We start from the raw sequence: 15969 nt of genomic DNA on the forward strand, positions 1-15969 counted from the left end.
GTCAATAAGATGAAGCTTCTGTGCTCTTGGAATACTTTGATCTTTGTTATGCTATTTAATTCCAAACCAAAATAAAATGCATGCAAAATAGAGGAATTTGTCATTATTGTTGTTGTTGTTGTTGTTGTTGTTGTTACCATGGTAGTTGTTGTCATTTTAATGAAGCAATTTCAAACATTTTACTGGAGTAAATTTGACAAAACTAAGAGTCACAGCGGTGCTTTGAGCTGAACATCAGCCTGCTAACATGCTCACAATGACAATGCTAACATGCTGAAGTTGAGCAGGTATAATGTTTAATCACCTAGCATGCTAATATGATCTAATTAGCACTAAAAGAAAGTAGTTGAGGCTGTTGGGATTGTCATTAGTTTGGATATATGAGAAGCTAGGGGACCGCCAAAGTTATTACAATTCACCATCTGGGAATGAATTACTGAAGCAGATTTCATCACAATTCATCCAACAGTAATCGAGACATTTCACTAAAAACTAAAATGTCAACCTCATGGTGGCGCTGTCAGGGAACCACACATCTTCTGGGGAACATGAATCTGTATAAAGTGTGGCCATCTGCAACTTTTCTAACATATGGTTATCCTGCCACAGCGCTGTGAGTTATGTTCATAAACATCTATTGTGCACTTGTTATGTTCAATGTTGATACAGAAACTATTGTGACTCTGATTTTTGTTCAGCAGAGCAAAAGGTTTGGGCAGCGTATGAGTGTTAAAGCTTTTGTTTCCAACGCTGACACAGCACTCGGTGGGGTAAGTTCACACTCACTGGTACAGGAAATTACAAAAATACTATGAGGTCATAGTGCGTCACAACAGTTTAGGGTCTGCATTTTACAACATAAGAAAGTGCCAGACAGGCATCTCCTGATTATTTGGTCCATCTCACAGCAAATATGACAAGAGTTATATTATATATTATATAGGGTGGTGATGGCGTAGTGATCTAGTGGTACGCCTTCCAAACAAAACACTAGAAGGTCGGGAGTTCAATACCAGGCTGCCACCATTGTACCCCTGAGCAAGGTACTTAACCCTGAGTTGCTCCAGGGAGACTGTCCCTGTAGTTAGTTCAATGTAAGTCGCTCTGGATAAGAGCGTCTGCTAAATGACCTGTAATGTAATGTAATATTATACTGTATGTATATTAGATGAGTTTATTACAGTCATTAGTAGAGACTGTCAGCCTGCCTCACGTCATTCAATTAATCTAAAATGTGCAACACCTTTACTGAAAGTAAAGTTAACTTTTTTTTTTATATATATTAATTTTAGGAGAGACAATAATCATATGATTAGTTCAATACAACAAGGGTAAGAAGATAACGTGTGCTACATGTTAATGTTCTTTTATACAACACTTTGGTGGCTCTTTGTTTTCTGCAGCACTTTGGTCATCTTATACTGTGTCTAAAAGTGCTCTAGAAAGAAACTTCACTTACTTCCTGTATGATGGGGTTAAAGTACTTTACAGTGTTTCTGTTGTATGTAGTTGAGAGACTGAGAAAAACTGTAACCTAAAAGTATCTGATCAACAACAACAGAAAACAAACTTTGCATATTTAACATTTCTGAGGTGATAAGTCGTCAGTCCCTACGTTGCTAAACCGGTTTAGATCGACTTCTTAATTGCATTTATTTTTAGCTTGAGTTGAAAAGCTAGTTACCTTAAAGCTGCACCAGTTAACATCATTATATAACAATGAAGTGATTGTGTAAATGCAAGGTGTCGCTCTATAAAGTTCCCTCCCGCTGTATCAGCTTCATAGCATCTTTCAGCTCAGTGTTTTGTCTTTTTTACGGCCCACAACTTAACTGTTGCCAGAAGAAAGACCATCGCTTGGGGTGACTGTGTACTGCAGCTCACAAACACATAACCACAAATATAAGAAACTCAGGAAGCTTTGCAGTGTTTAAAACCAGCCTCAAGCTTTGGCTAAAGTCTGCACAAACGTGTCACCCCTGATGATCGCCTTGTATTCATCCAACTGATTCTATCACACTCAATGGACTTTTAAGTACTTTTTGTTTCATGAAGTGTATTTGTTGTTATGTGCTGGGTTTTTGTCTACCTTGCCCAGGGACAACGGATGCTAATTTGTTTCTAGCTAACTATGGTGCAATTACTTTTAATTGTGTGCTGTCCCTGCAAGAATAAACAATAAATAAATAAATAAATATGAATGCTGCTTTATTATTAGTTTTTTCACTCACTCAGTTATTTCTGGTGGACATTATGAAGAATGGAAATATTTATAGACAACACACTGACCAAGCATCCTTTTTATAGGAGGTTTATTGAACACAACATTTCAGTTGTCTGAGATGAAAAAAAGTGCCGTTTAATAAGGGAACAGATTGCAGTCGCCTCCTTCATTTGGCAAAAGTAAAAACATTGTTCCTTCATTGATTTCTCAGATGAGGATTAGAGTCAGCCATCCCAACACTGCTCCACCTAAAGCAAGAATACACAGGTTTATATCAAAGTACGGAGAAGCTGAGAAAGTTCTCAAGCCACAAAACTAAATCACAGTACACAGTAGTGTCGTTATATTCTACCTAAACACTGTAGTGTAAAGCCAAAGCTACACATTTCTATTATGACGATGTGAAATTAAGATACAACAATACAAACCACAAGATTGAAATTAATTTCAAAGATCAAGTAATCCAGTTTACCTATTGGCATCACAGCAGCAGCAGCCATCATGTAGGGAGCCCAGGAGCCTGCATCTATTCCAGCTGAGGTGAAACATACAGCACCCAGAACTAAAGGAGCTGCTGCAACGGCACTGACTGCAACGACTGCAACACAGCAGAGGAAACTTTGTTGTTAACGATAGTGTGCTAATTAGTTAAAATGGATCATGCGCGATAGGTAGAATAAATAGAATAGAATTTGTATGTAGATGTATTGTTTACTTAGAGTGTGTTAAAATAAGATGGAAAAAGAAACAGGTGGTCCATAAAGGCTGTACAAAGTCTTACCTGCTTCTCCTACAATCAACGCAGCATTCACTGAAACACGAAATGAACATTAACATCAACATTTATAGTTAATTTGCTATGGCTACTATCATTATTATTATTTTGTGTAAGAAAAGCATATAAGTAAAAGTATCAGCATTTTCAAATAAATGTAACAGAGATACTCACAGAGCCACCACATCTCTTGTCTGTAGAGGTAGTGTACTGATGAGCCTTGCGTCGGGCTGGTTTCATACAGGCACAAGGGTTAGGCATCTTCTCTTGAGAAATGAAACTGATCAGCTCTGAATAAAAGAGAGCGTCACAGATTCATTATGTCCATTTATCCCACATAAACTCAAGTAAATATAATTTCTGATATTGTCATGACTATATTTAGAGCAAAAGAGAAACACAAAAGACAGGAACAATAAAGATTTGCTGAACCAGCTTAGTTCTGCCTGCTCCTTCAAACCAGCATTCAGGATAAACTTTAATCTTGAAGTCTCTGAAGAAAATAATATTTTGGCCCAGAAGGTTGTGGTAGATCTTATCAAGTTCAAAGTAATTACTACAATATTCAGTATATTTAAAGATCATAATAGTGTTATTCCAGCATGGACCTGGAGCTACTTTAAGGATATAATGTCTTCACCATTTATATTCATGTATACTAAGAGTTTATTGCAATTAAAACAGGGATAATTAAATCAAATCTGCTATTTGAGTCAAGGCATATCTAATGGGCAAATGAATTATTATTCAAGTCCCCATCCTCTCATTTAAATGATGAACGACTCTAAACACCTGAAAAACACCTGAATGTAATACTGAACTGTTACCAGTGGAGGGTGGTATTTACCTGCTATGTGAAAGTGCTCAGTTCAAAGTGCCTTTATGTTGTGTTTCGGGGAAATGAAAGTTCATGTGTTTACAGAAAATTAAAGATGATCAACATCTAATTCATTTCCCGTTCAAGTTGTCAGGAATGCAGGTGAATAAGACCCGGGCCACCGCCTTGCCACCACATCGAATCTATGACTGCGCTATTGACCTCCGTCCAGGTACTTCCCCTCCCAGAGGTCGACTCTTCTCGCTATCGGCTCCTGAGACCAAGGCCATGGAGAGGTACATCAATGATTCCTTGGCTGCAGGAATCTTCGTCTCCAGCCGGAGCTGGGTTTTTCTTCGTGGGAAAGAAGGACAAGACCCTGCGTCCGTGCATCGACTACAGAGGACTCAATAACATCACCATCAAGAACCGGTACCCTCTCCCGTTAGTTTCCTCTGCTTTCGAACTCCACACCTCAGAAGTATCATTCCTGGGATTCATTGTCAACGCAGGTAACATTCAGATGGACCCGACCAAGACCAAGGCTGTCACTGACTGGTTGTCTCCTTCCACACGAAAGGAGCTTCAACGTTTCCTGGGTTTTGCCAACTTCTACCGGAGGTTCATCCGTAATTTCAGCTCGGTGGCAGCTCCCTCACCGCCCTCACCTCCCAGAAAGTGCTCTTCCGATGGTCCCCTGTGGCAGAGGAGGCCTTCTGTAAATTGAAGTTACGTTTCACTTCAGCTCCCATTCTCATATTCCCAGATCCCACTCGCCAGTTTATCGTGGAGGTGGATGCTTCGGACACCGGTGTGGGGGCAGTTCTTTCTCAGCGATCGGCTGAGGATCAGAAGGTTCATCCTTGTACCTTCTTCTCCCGGAAGCTGTCTCCTGCAGAGAGGAATTATGATATTGGGAATAGGGAGTTGTTGGCAGTAAAACTGTCACTGGAGGAGTGGAGACACTGGTTGGAGGGAACTGAGCAGCCATTTGTGGTCTGGACAGACCACAAAAACCTAAAAAGCATAACCCCTTTTTAAAACGCAATGTTGACGAGGCGTGTCAACCAAGACAGCCCCTCAACACTTTGAGGCCTTCGGCATTTCTGGACGGATGTCATCAACCCCTGCGGCTTTACCACTGTGGAGTTGTTTGACTTCCGTCAGGGAAATTGACGATGATCCCCCATCAGCTTCCAGCTCTGCCTCTACCATAGAGGGCGTGTTAGTCGGATTCAGGAGTTCCTCAAAGTGCTCCTTCCACCGCCCGATAACCTTCTCAGTCAAAGTCAGCAGGGTCCCACCCTTGCTGTACACAGCTTGGATGGTTCCCCCCTTCCCCCTCCTGAGGTGCCGGATGGTTTTCCAGAAGCACCTTGGTGCCAACCGAAAGTCCTTCTCCATAGCTTCTCCGAACTTCTCCCACACCCGCTGCTTTGCCTCTGAAACGGCAGAAGCTGCCGCCCTTCTAGTCCTTCGGTATCCTGCAACTGTTTCCGGAATCCTCCCGTATAACATAACCCGGAAGGACTCCTTCTTCAGTCGGACGGCTTCCCTGACCACCGGGGTCCACCACGGTGTTCAAGGGTTACCGCCCCTTGAGACCACAGCTCATCACCGCAGCTTCAGCAATAGAGGTTTTGAACATTGCCCGCTCAATTGATCATTGACCTTTGGCCTAGGGTGCTCTGGTACCACGTACACTTATGAGCATCTTTATGTTCGAACATGGTGTTTGTTATGGCCATTCCATGACGAACACAGAAGTCCAACAACGACCAGTTGGGTTTAGATCAGGGAGGCCGTTCCTCCCAATCACGCCTCTCCAGGTGTCCATCGTTTCCCACGTGTGCGTTGAAGTCTCACAGCAAGACTACGGAGTCCCCTACTGGAGCCCCCTGCAGGGCTCCATTCAGGGTCTCCGGGGGGGTGTACCATGTGGTTATTTAATTAATAATAAATAAATCTTTATTTATTTATTAAATAAATAAATATATATATATATTAAAAAAAAATCAGTAGCGTCAGATTGTTTATGCACTGATTTGAGTTGACGAAGCTTTGCAGTATCACTGTTTGAGCAGCCTTGAGAGTGCGACCTGACATGCTCTTCCAAATGCATATAAAAAGCTGTATGTAATTGAGAAACGAATGGAAGAAAAGATAACTGTATATATATATATATATATATCTATATATATATATATTTAAATATATATAATTTACTAGATATATATTTACATATATATATATATTTAAATATATATCTCTTTAGCTTTCCTATATCTCTATATATTTCCCTATCTCTTTCCATCTCTCTTTCACCTCTCTCTCTCTATTTCTATCTCTCTCTATCTTTCCATCTCTCTCTCTCTATCTTTCCCTCTCTCTCTCTTTCTCTTTCCTCTCTCTCTCTCTCTCTCCCTCTCTCTTTCCCTCTCTCTCTCTCTCTCTCTTCTCTCCCTCTCTCTCCCTCTTCTCTCTCCCTCTCTCTCCCTCTTTCTCTCTCTTTCCCTCTCTCTCCCTCTCTCTCTTTCCCTCTCTCTCTCTTTCTCCCTCTCTCTTTCTCTCTCTTTCTCCCTCTCTCTTTCCCTCTCTTATCTATACTATATATATTTATCTTATATTCCCTATTATAAATTTATATATATATATTATCATATATTTATATTTATTCACATATATATATAAATATATATTTAAATATATATATAAATATATATTTAAATATATATATATATTTTTTATATGCATCTTATGATTACAAAATATATATTTTTTATTAATTACTATATAAATTATTAGTATTTTATATTATTATTATTGTCACTGTTCAGCAATTCTAAAGAATAGATCAGAAAATAGCTTTATATTTTTAATCATGTTTAGTTTCCAAACATCAAGTCAAACTCTTCAACTGCATATTAAATATATTTGTAATATGTATGGTTAAAAAAATGTTTCCATGGTTCACATTAACAGTTAAAATTAACACATTGAGTACAGTAGTTAATGGCTATGCTGTAGTTTTTTCAAACTTTAACTTTGTTGTTAATTTAATTTAAATTGAAGAGGACTTTTTCAGACGAAGATGCTGACAACATCCGACTTCGCTCCCCTCTCATCCAGCAGCTCCAACCTCAAGATTTTTGGCATGGATGGCAACAAGTGGATCCCCCTGTTCCCCCTGGCGCTGGTTCCTTGGGTCCTTCTGGTGTTCCTCAGCAGCTGATACCTGCTCAGCATCAAGAGTTTCCTTTGTAGCAAGTGGAACGTCCTGAAGAAGGTCTACCCTCAGTCTCTCAAAGGTCCGAAGAGTCTACTCCCTCAACTTCAGGCTTTGCGTCTGGCGGGGCCATTCACTCCTCAGGTAGCCTTTGCGTCTGGCGAGATCATTCAATTCTCAGGTAGCCTCTGCGTCTGGCGAGGATCACACAACCGTTGGAAGCGTCTTTTACCAGGGCATTTTGTACATATTTGGTGGCAGCTCATGCGTCTGGCGGGGTTCGCAATCACTTAGGTAACATCTTGTGTTATGGTTTTTATTCTTGTTTTAATAGTAACGTATAGGACACTTAAATTGATTGTATTTATGTATCACTTTGATCCAAAGCATTTAAAATGTGCCTCTCATTCACACACACTAAGGGCTCAACGTTTACATGCAAGGCACTGGGAGCAATGTGAGGTTCACTGTCTTGCCCGAGGTTACTTGATGTTCTTTGATTATTTTGAATGTAAGCTGTAGATCCTTATACCAGAGGTAAGTTAATAATTAACAAACAAAAAAACTGCTGCAAATGTATGTAATATTTAAGGGATTATTAATCTTACTCACTGTTATGCTGTTATGTATTTTTCTTTATGAGGTGTAGGTGGCCATAGCAGACAAAGGTAAGTCATTACTAAGTTGTGTCATGTGTTTTTAGTCAGGTGTAGGTGGCTGTGATAGACAGAGGTAAAGTAATATTTACAAACATCAAGAAAATTCTCAAGTGGATCTCATCACTTTAAAAAAAAATGACTCAATATCCAGGATCTCCTTGAGGACAGAGAAGATGACTCCGGACCAGATGAGGAGGATGGATGAATACAGGAGCAGCAAGAGACCGGTGGTCGCTTTTCTCTCATCCAGTAATAGGAGTTGAAGTAAGTAATCCTCTCACCAAGACTACCAAAGTACCAGTCGTGACATGCAAAGGTTGTATAATTGTGTCCAACATTAATCATGACTTGTTTTTCTGTTTCACAGGGCATGACTCCTCTGGCAGCTGAGAGTGGACGTCAACTAACCAAAGGTACCAGCACCACGTCTGACCCACTCTCCAAACCCTACAGTACTCTCTTCCAGATACCCACCACTGTCTGAAGATCCAGTGAGGGCAGTGAAGACCCCCCCGACCACTGCCACCACCTTCTTCCCCCACCAGCCAATAGATGAAGATCAGCCCCAGCCCGACCAGCACAGAGGACGTTTTTAGTATGTGCTTCTTCTGTGCTGGTGGATTTGGGAAGCTCCTCACACACACAGGAAGCTGTCATCACCTCTTCTCTCTTCATGTATAATATATATTTATATTACTATACATAATGTAATGTATGACATCTTAAATGAAATAAATATTGTGCAAAATATGATTTTGTGTTTTCTGATATTAATTTCACTCAACGGCAATATTGTTAAAAGTGTCATTTTAACTTATTTTATTATTATTATTATTATTATTATAATTAATATTATAACTGTTGTTGTTCATTTCAATAATTTTAATAAGTTCAATGTTAATGTATTGTAATGGGGCAACACAGGGTTCACAGTAACATGCAGTTGTTTGTCCTTTATGCGACATCAGAACAAAACAAAACAAATATTTTTTACAGGAAAGAAGTTAATATTGTCCAGATAATAATGTAGCATTTCAATATCAGACATAATCCCATTAGTTTAAAATGAGTCAGTCTTGACTTTAAAGGTTTCAAGATAACGACAGGAAAATGACTGTGAAACATATAAAACTAATGGAAATATACACGATTAATAAAGCAATACTTTAATCGTGTTTAGACTGTTTAAATACTACTCAGAATGACAGAAGACATAAATGATAATAAAGATGCCATATTGATGTACCTCACTGATTGTGCCCGCCTGCTGGTTGCTTCATCACTTCGTCCTCACAGCTTCTCCTCAGGCTGGGCTACCAGAAACTCAAGACACAAATTCCAACATTTACACAAATTGAGATCAACTCGGAGTCACAGAATACAGTGTATTTTGTTAAGAAAACAGGACTGTCACTTTACGTTGCAATGCAAAGAGCCAGATTTGGTCTTAACTAGATTAATAAACTGAAAATGTATTTTCAATTTTATGAGCAAAAACATTTTAAAGAAGAAAGTCCAAACATTCTCCAGTTCCAGCTCATTAAAGGTGAAACTGTGCTGCTTTCCCATGTGTTATATAATTGTATCTTTTGGTCAGATAATTTGACATTTAAAATATTAAATTATTATATTATCATTATTATTTGCAGATATTGCAGATATTGTCCTAACAAGTCATGGTAAAGGATTTTTAGATTGGATTCAGTGTGTTTGACCGAGATTATTTTGTGTGTGACTTCTTGTGGTCAAGAGATGAAAAAGACCTACTTGAAATGAATCTGTTCAAAGCAGATAATCATCATTCATATGAATGAGAATAAGGCTTCAGGCACTTCTGCATACAGTATGTCAACAGCACGCCCACAGTGTCTTAAATAGTATTATGTTTAACTGTACATGGGTTAAACATTTTGCAAATAAAGGGAAACTTAATATTGAACTCATGTGGAATTTTATATGAAATTAAGTGCTACAGTACATTTGGTAATAAACATTTTTTGTGTTGCTTTTCACTTCATTCATGTGAATTTCATTAAATCATTTAAAAGCACAACTTTTATACCTTGTGTATATTGTTCACACTTTATATGAAGTTACTAAATGTAGTTACACGCTGATTATCGTCCATGTTTGAGTATTTTAAACATTATAATTGAGTCGCCTAATTTCTCTGAATTGTGCAAACTGTAATTATACTGCAGTATTATTTATTTTGATATCAATGACCACCTCAACTTTGCATTAAATGAACCTTCATGAAGGAAGAATTTATTGCAGGACTGTTATATTAGACTGCATTAGTTTAGCTTTTTCTGACATACTAGGACATTTCTATGATATACTATGACTTTTTATGACATTAACTAATGTTTTATAACTTTTTATGACATCCCATACTATGAATTTCTAAATGAAATGCCATACTATGACTTTTCTGACATGCATACTATTAATTTTTATGACTTTAAGAACATTTGTATTACTTATTTATGACATACTATATCATGATCTTTTATGGAATACTAAACTATGACATAATATACATATACCAGGGGTTCTCAAAGCTTTGATGGCTAAGTGCCAACTTAGGTTGCCAGTATATGATTTAGGGTTGCACAGGAAAATGACTTGCATAATAATAATAATAATAATAATAATAATAATAATAATAATAATAATAATAAGCTTTATTTGTATAGCACCTTTCATACAAGAATTGCAGACCACAGTGCTTCACAGTTAAAATATAAACATTTGCACAACATTATACAGAGCATTTACAGTACAATAATCACAATGTTGATGTGACTGTGAAATAGCATTAAAAATAGTATGAAATAGCAGAATTTCCCTATCTGTGCCGGGAAAACTATCAGAGCCATATTTTGAAAGCATGAAATCAACAATGGGCCCCTGTGGCCTTTCAACTGGTTTACTCTCTTTGACTTTTTACGTTTCAACCGATAGCTAATCGGGCCTACTCTGTAGGACTTTTTCTTTATCTTCCAGGTCGCCGCCAGGTATTCTATTCTTAAACTAATGTCCTCCTAATATATACTTTCTATCTCACTTCCACATTTTCCGCAGTTTGACGCAGTAACCGAGTAGTTTATTAAATGTAAGCGCTTGAAAGTGAAAGTATTGAAATGGACCATGGATGATTGGCCGCACAGAAATATGCTTTGTGAACCATCATGACGATGATATCTCAATCATCATTATTAAACGTCAGACAGATTATTAATGATTTATATATAGCGATCATAATGAGACACATTTTACAAATGTCAACAAAAAGAATGATACAATTATATTATATACACAAAGTCAACTATTAATCATAGTGAATATGTACTGTATTTCTTTTTTGACTTTCCTCTCCAGCTGGTTTTTCTTTGCTTCTAAAGGCAAACTAACATCATTTTGCAGTGGGGTTCATGTTGCAATGTTGAAGAAGTACTCAGATATTTTAGCAAAGTAAAAAAAGAAAACAGAAGTATTTTTACCAAAATATACGCAAAGTACTTATTGTGCAGAATGACCCATTTCAGAATAATGTGTGTTATGTTACTGAATTATAGTTATTGATGCATTAATGTGTTCATCAAGTTAATGTTGCAGCTGGTGAAGGTGGAGCTTATTTACTATATACAGCTGGGTAGCTTGTGAATTTTACCAATGGATCAATAAAGTTTTATCTGTATCTATTATTATAATAATAATAATAATAATAATAATAATAATAATAATAATAATAATAATAATAAACCGTCATTTATTTGTTGATTTTATATTTTGATTCTAGTCTAATCTGCAAAGTAAGTAGAGTAAAAAGTAGAATGTTTGTTATGTAGTGTAGAGTATGTATGTAGAGTAGAAGTATAAAGCAGTAGAAAAATGGAAATATGGAAATACTCTTCTTCCCTCGTCCTAACCCCTCCCCCCACTACCCTTCTATTGTAAAGCTGCTTTGAGGTCTTGAAAAGCACTATATATAAATTAAATGTATTATTAATAATTTGCCGATTCAGATTATTAAAATAATAATTAAACTAATACATTGATTTATTATTATACATTAATCTACTTAGCAGCAAGTAGTTCAAATTAGAAATGAACTAAACCAGCCTGAATTTTCATCTTAATCTCCACACAAACAACAACAAGAAAATGATAATATACAGAATGGTTTACTTGTTCAGTGAGAAAAATCCAGTCTGTCTTGAGCTTGAACAAGTGCACTGAAATCTGGTTGAATGTCCGAGGTGGATATGCACAGGACAGCTGACAGGTGATCATCAGTGATAGAGGATCTGTGTGTCTCTAAAGTGTTCTGACAGAAGTGTGTCAGACTGCAGGTCAATGAGTTCAAGCTGAACATCACTGGGTGCATCATCCACATTGCATGTAAATGGGGAAACATGTGCATTTCATTCTTAACTGTTTTAAAGTCTTGAAATCGCCTCCAAAACTCACCATGCAGTGCTTCTAACATGGATGAGTACCTGTGGAGGTGATCAGCTGATGGTGTGGCTTCCTTCAGTGTTGGCAAGTGGGTGAGAATGTTGTCCTCCATTTGGCTTGAGAAGCTGCAACTTTCTCATGAAAGCCTTCACTGCGCTGTACATTTCATGCACAAAAAGGCCCTTGCATTGCAGTTTGACATTTAGTTCATTCATTCGTGCGGTCACATCAACAGCAAAACCAAGGTCTGCCATCCAGTCTGCATCTGAAAGCTGTGGGACGTCTTTTCCTTTCTTCACACAGAAGTCTTGACTCTCTTCTCTCAGACACTCTTTGTCCAGGCTGAGCCACCTGACAGCGGCGTGGTAGCCTATGTCACGATGTTCAGTCTCATTTTCCTCCCAAAGTGCAACAAACTGTCTGTCACAGTGCTTGACATCAAACAAGCTCTTGCCCTGATGAAATTAACTATTTTAGTTACATCAACAACATGGTTAATTTTTAGAACTGACTTACACAACACTTCTTGATGTATAATACAATGCAAAAATACCAATTTCTGTTCAGGGTTCATTTCTGTCACTTTCTCTTCAAAAGTCCAACATTTTTCCCGTCAGATATGGACAACCATCCGTTGTCACGCCTGCCAGCTTGTCCCATTTCAGTCCCAACTTGTCCACACATGCATTTACCTCCGTGAACACATCCCTCCCTGTTGTTGTCCCTTTCATTGACTGCATGGCTTCTCAAATGCATCCTTTTTCTCCGGGCATATGAGTGCTGCAGAATCCACCAAACACTCCTTGATAAACTTTTTCTAGCGATTTTGTGGGATAAGACATAACTTGTGTTGACAGCTGCATCTCTGGATGTGCAATGTTTTGTAAAAGGTCCTTGTTTGTTTTGCAGTTTAGCTAGCAAAGCACCCGACTCCTTTTCCCGCTCTTCATCAGACAAGTTCTTGAACGGCGACTCAAATTGTAATCCATGAACACAGCGACCTGCGCACCACAAACTAAGCACGCGGCTTTACCTTTGACTTCTGTAAATAAATACTTAGCAGTTCATGTCTTCTTGAAAACGCGGCATTCTGTATCAATCTTTCTTATTTTGGCGTGAGCGGACATTTTGAGGGCTAGCCGGCCAACATTACCTGTAGCTGTTCACGCGCGGGGCGCGCATACGTACATAAAGAAAAACAGCACCCTTTTCAAAATAATAGCAACACAGTTAGAAAGTTATTTACACCATGCATGAGATACAATGGTGTTGCTTTTATTTTGAAAACGGTGCTGCTTAAGCAATAGCTCACGACAGGCCGTGGTTCGGCCCGATTGAACCCCCTTATCTGTGATATAATGAGCATATATCACGGTCTGAAGTGAGCTATTGCTCCAGAGTAGAGAACATTGTACTATACGGATTGCATAAATGTGGTCCCTTGTATTGGCGCATGCGCGACCGGAACCCGGGACCAGATTGAACTGTAAACACGTCTGTGTTTCAGCCTGTATAGTACGTGTTTGATTATTGTCATTTCACGCTGATATTGTTAATAATAAAAGCAACTGAACGAATGGAACTCTGTTCTTATTTACATAGTAAAGCTTTGTAAGTGTGTTTCTTAACGGACGTAATTTAACAGCTGTAACGGTTGTAGCTTTTTCTCAGACGCGGAGGGATACTGACTTGTTGTGAAAAGTAACTACAACTCTACCCGTGATATACGCTCATTATATCACGGCTAAGAACCAATCAGATTGCTTGATTTGACATGTCCGTTTTATAATTGTTCTTATAAAACGGACATGTCAAATCAAGCAATCTGGAGGAGTGGATTGATCAGTGTTTCTCTCCAGAGAAAAAAGCCCCTAAAAGACGACATGCAGCGCTACGTGAAGAGCAGGGAGACCGAATGGAAAAAACCCGAAGAACAGAACACTGCGCTAGCTGTTAGTGTTGTTGCATAGCAACCACCTCGCACTATGTTTTGTGCAGAAGGCAACGGAGGGACTATTTTATTTTGAAAAATCATTATTTAATAATAAAAACTATCTAAATTGGAGTGTATATTTTTCTTTCATATTGCCACACTTGGTAACCGTTTTATAAAAGCAATAGCTCACTTCAGACCGTGATATATGCTCATTATATCACAGATAAGGGCCGAACCACGCCCCTTAACTGTGATATAATGACCATATACCACGATTGTCCTCACGCGGGCCGGACAGGGCCGGCCAAAGGGCCGGATGTGGCCCGTGGGCCGTACAATGCCCAGGTCTGCCTTAAACGGATTAGGAGAGTTTGTATGAAGTGCAAAAGACAAAGATTTAGTGAAAAACACAATACGTACATAGACTGTAGTGTAATGCCAAAGCTACACATCTCTATTATGACAATGTGAAATTAAGATACAACAGTAAAAACCACAAGATTAAAATTAATTTAAAGATCAAGTAATCCTGTTTACCTGCTGCCTGCAAAACAGCCACTGTACTTCCGGCTGCCACTCCTCCTCCGTTAGCCACTGCAGCAGCAGACATCATGCCGGCAGCCCAGGAGCCTGCACCTATTCCACCTGAAAAAGACACAGGTGATCCATAAAGGCTGTACAAAGTCTTACCTGCTTCTCCTCCAATCAACGCAGCGGTCACTGAAACACGAGATGAACATTAAAATTAACATTTACGGTTAATTTGCTATGGTTACTATCATTATTATTATTTTTTGTAAGAAACGCATATGAGTAAAAGTATCATCATTTTCAAATAAATGTAACAGATACTCACATAGACCCATCTCTTGTCTGTAGAAGTAGTGTACTGATGAGCCTTGCGTTGCGTTGGGCTGGTTTTAAACAGGCACGAGGGTTGGGTATCTTTTCCTGAGAAACGAAACTGATCGGCTCTGAATAAAAGAGGGCGTCACAGATTCATTGTGTCCATTTATCCCACATAAACTCAAGTACACATAATTTCTGAAGATGTCATGACTATATTTCGTCAAGACAGGAACAATAAAGATTTGCTGAACCAGCTTAGTTCTGCCTGCTCCTTCAAATCAGGACAAACTTTCATCTTGAAGTCTCTGAAGAAAATAATGTTTTGGCCCAGAAGGTCGTGGCGGATATCAAGTTCAAAGTAATTAGTACAATATTCAGTATTTAAACTTAAAGATCATAATAGTGTTATTCCAGCATGGACCTGGAGCTACTTTGAGGATATAATGTCTTCACCATTTATATTCATGTATACTAGGAGTTTATTGCAAATAAAACAGGGAGAATTAAATCAGATCTGCTATTTGAGTCAAGGCATATCTCATGGTCCTGCAATCACCTGAATGTAATACTGAACTGTTACCAGTGGAGGGCGCTATTTACCTACTATGTGAAAGGTATCATTGTCAGCAAAGCTTCCTCAGTTCAAAAGTCCCTTTATATTGTGTTTGGGGGAAATAAAAGTTAATCTGTTCACAGAAAGTTAAAGATGGTCAACATCTAAATCATTTCCTGTTCAAGTTGTCAGGAATGCAGGTGAACTCATTTAAAAACAGCATTTTATTTTTCTGATGTAAAACCAAAACACAGCTGAAAGATGCTATTAAGCTCATACAGATGAGGGGAGCTGCATAGTCGGGACATTAAGCTGTGGGATCATCTTAATATGCCACTCAGAGCTGTGTTTTATCACATTGGCTCGTATACACCAATCATTTCACAGCCAAGCACCATTCTGTAAACATCCTTAAGTACACAGATGATATAAGAATAACAGGCCTTTGTATCCAAAAACAAGGAGC

General features: G+C 38.4%; 2 long non-coding RNA genes across 2 annotated transcripts; both read right to left on the reverse strand.

Annotated features, from left to right (window-relative positions):
* Nucleotides 1–2314: 2314 nt before the first annotated feature.
* Nucleotides 2315–8970, reverse strand: LOC115027517 (uncharacterized). The gene is made up of 5 exons (XR_003834383.1): nt 8948–8970; nt 3174–3289; nt 3006–3035; nt 2697–2822; nt 2315–2472 (listed from the first exon to the last, which is right to left on the reverse strand). It is a non-coding gene; the product is annotated as an uncharacterized LOC115027517 (long non-coding RNA).
* A 26-nt stretch (nt 8971–8996) lies between these two features.
* LOC115027518 (uncharacterized) lies at nt 8997–15548 on the reverse strand. The gene is made up of 3 exons (XR_003834384.1): nt 14958–15548; nt 14639–14746; nt 8997–9024 (listed from the first exon to the last, which is right to left on the reverse strand). It is a non-coding gene; the product is annotated as an uncharacterized LOC115027518 (long non-coding RNA).
* Nucleotides 15549–15969: the final 421 nt, after the last annotated feature.

The sequence above is a fragment of the Cottoperca gobio genome, chromosome 22 (assembly GCF_900634415.1).
Source record: "Cottoperca gobio chromosome 22, fCotGob3.1, whole genome shotgun sequence".
Lineage (NCBI taxonomy): Eukaryota > Metazoa > Chordata > Actinopteri > Perciformes > Bovichtidae > Cottoperca > Cottoperca gobio.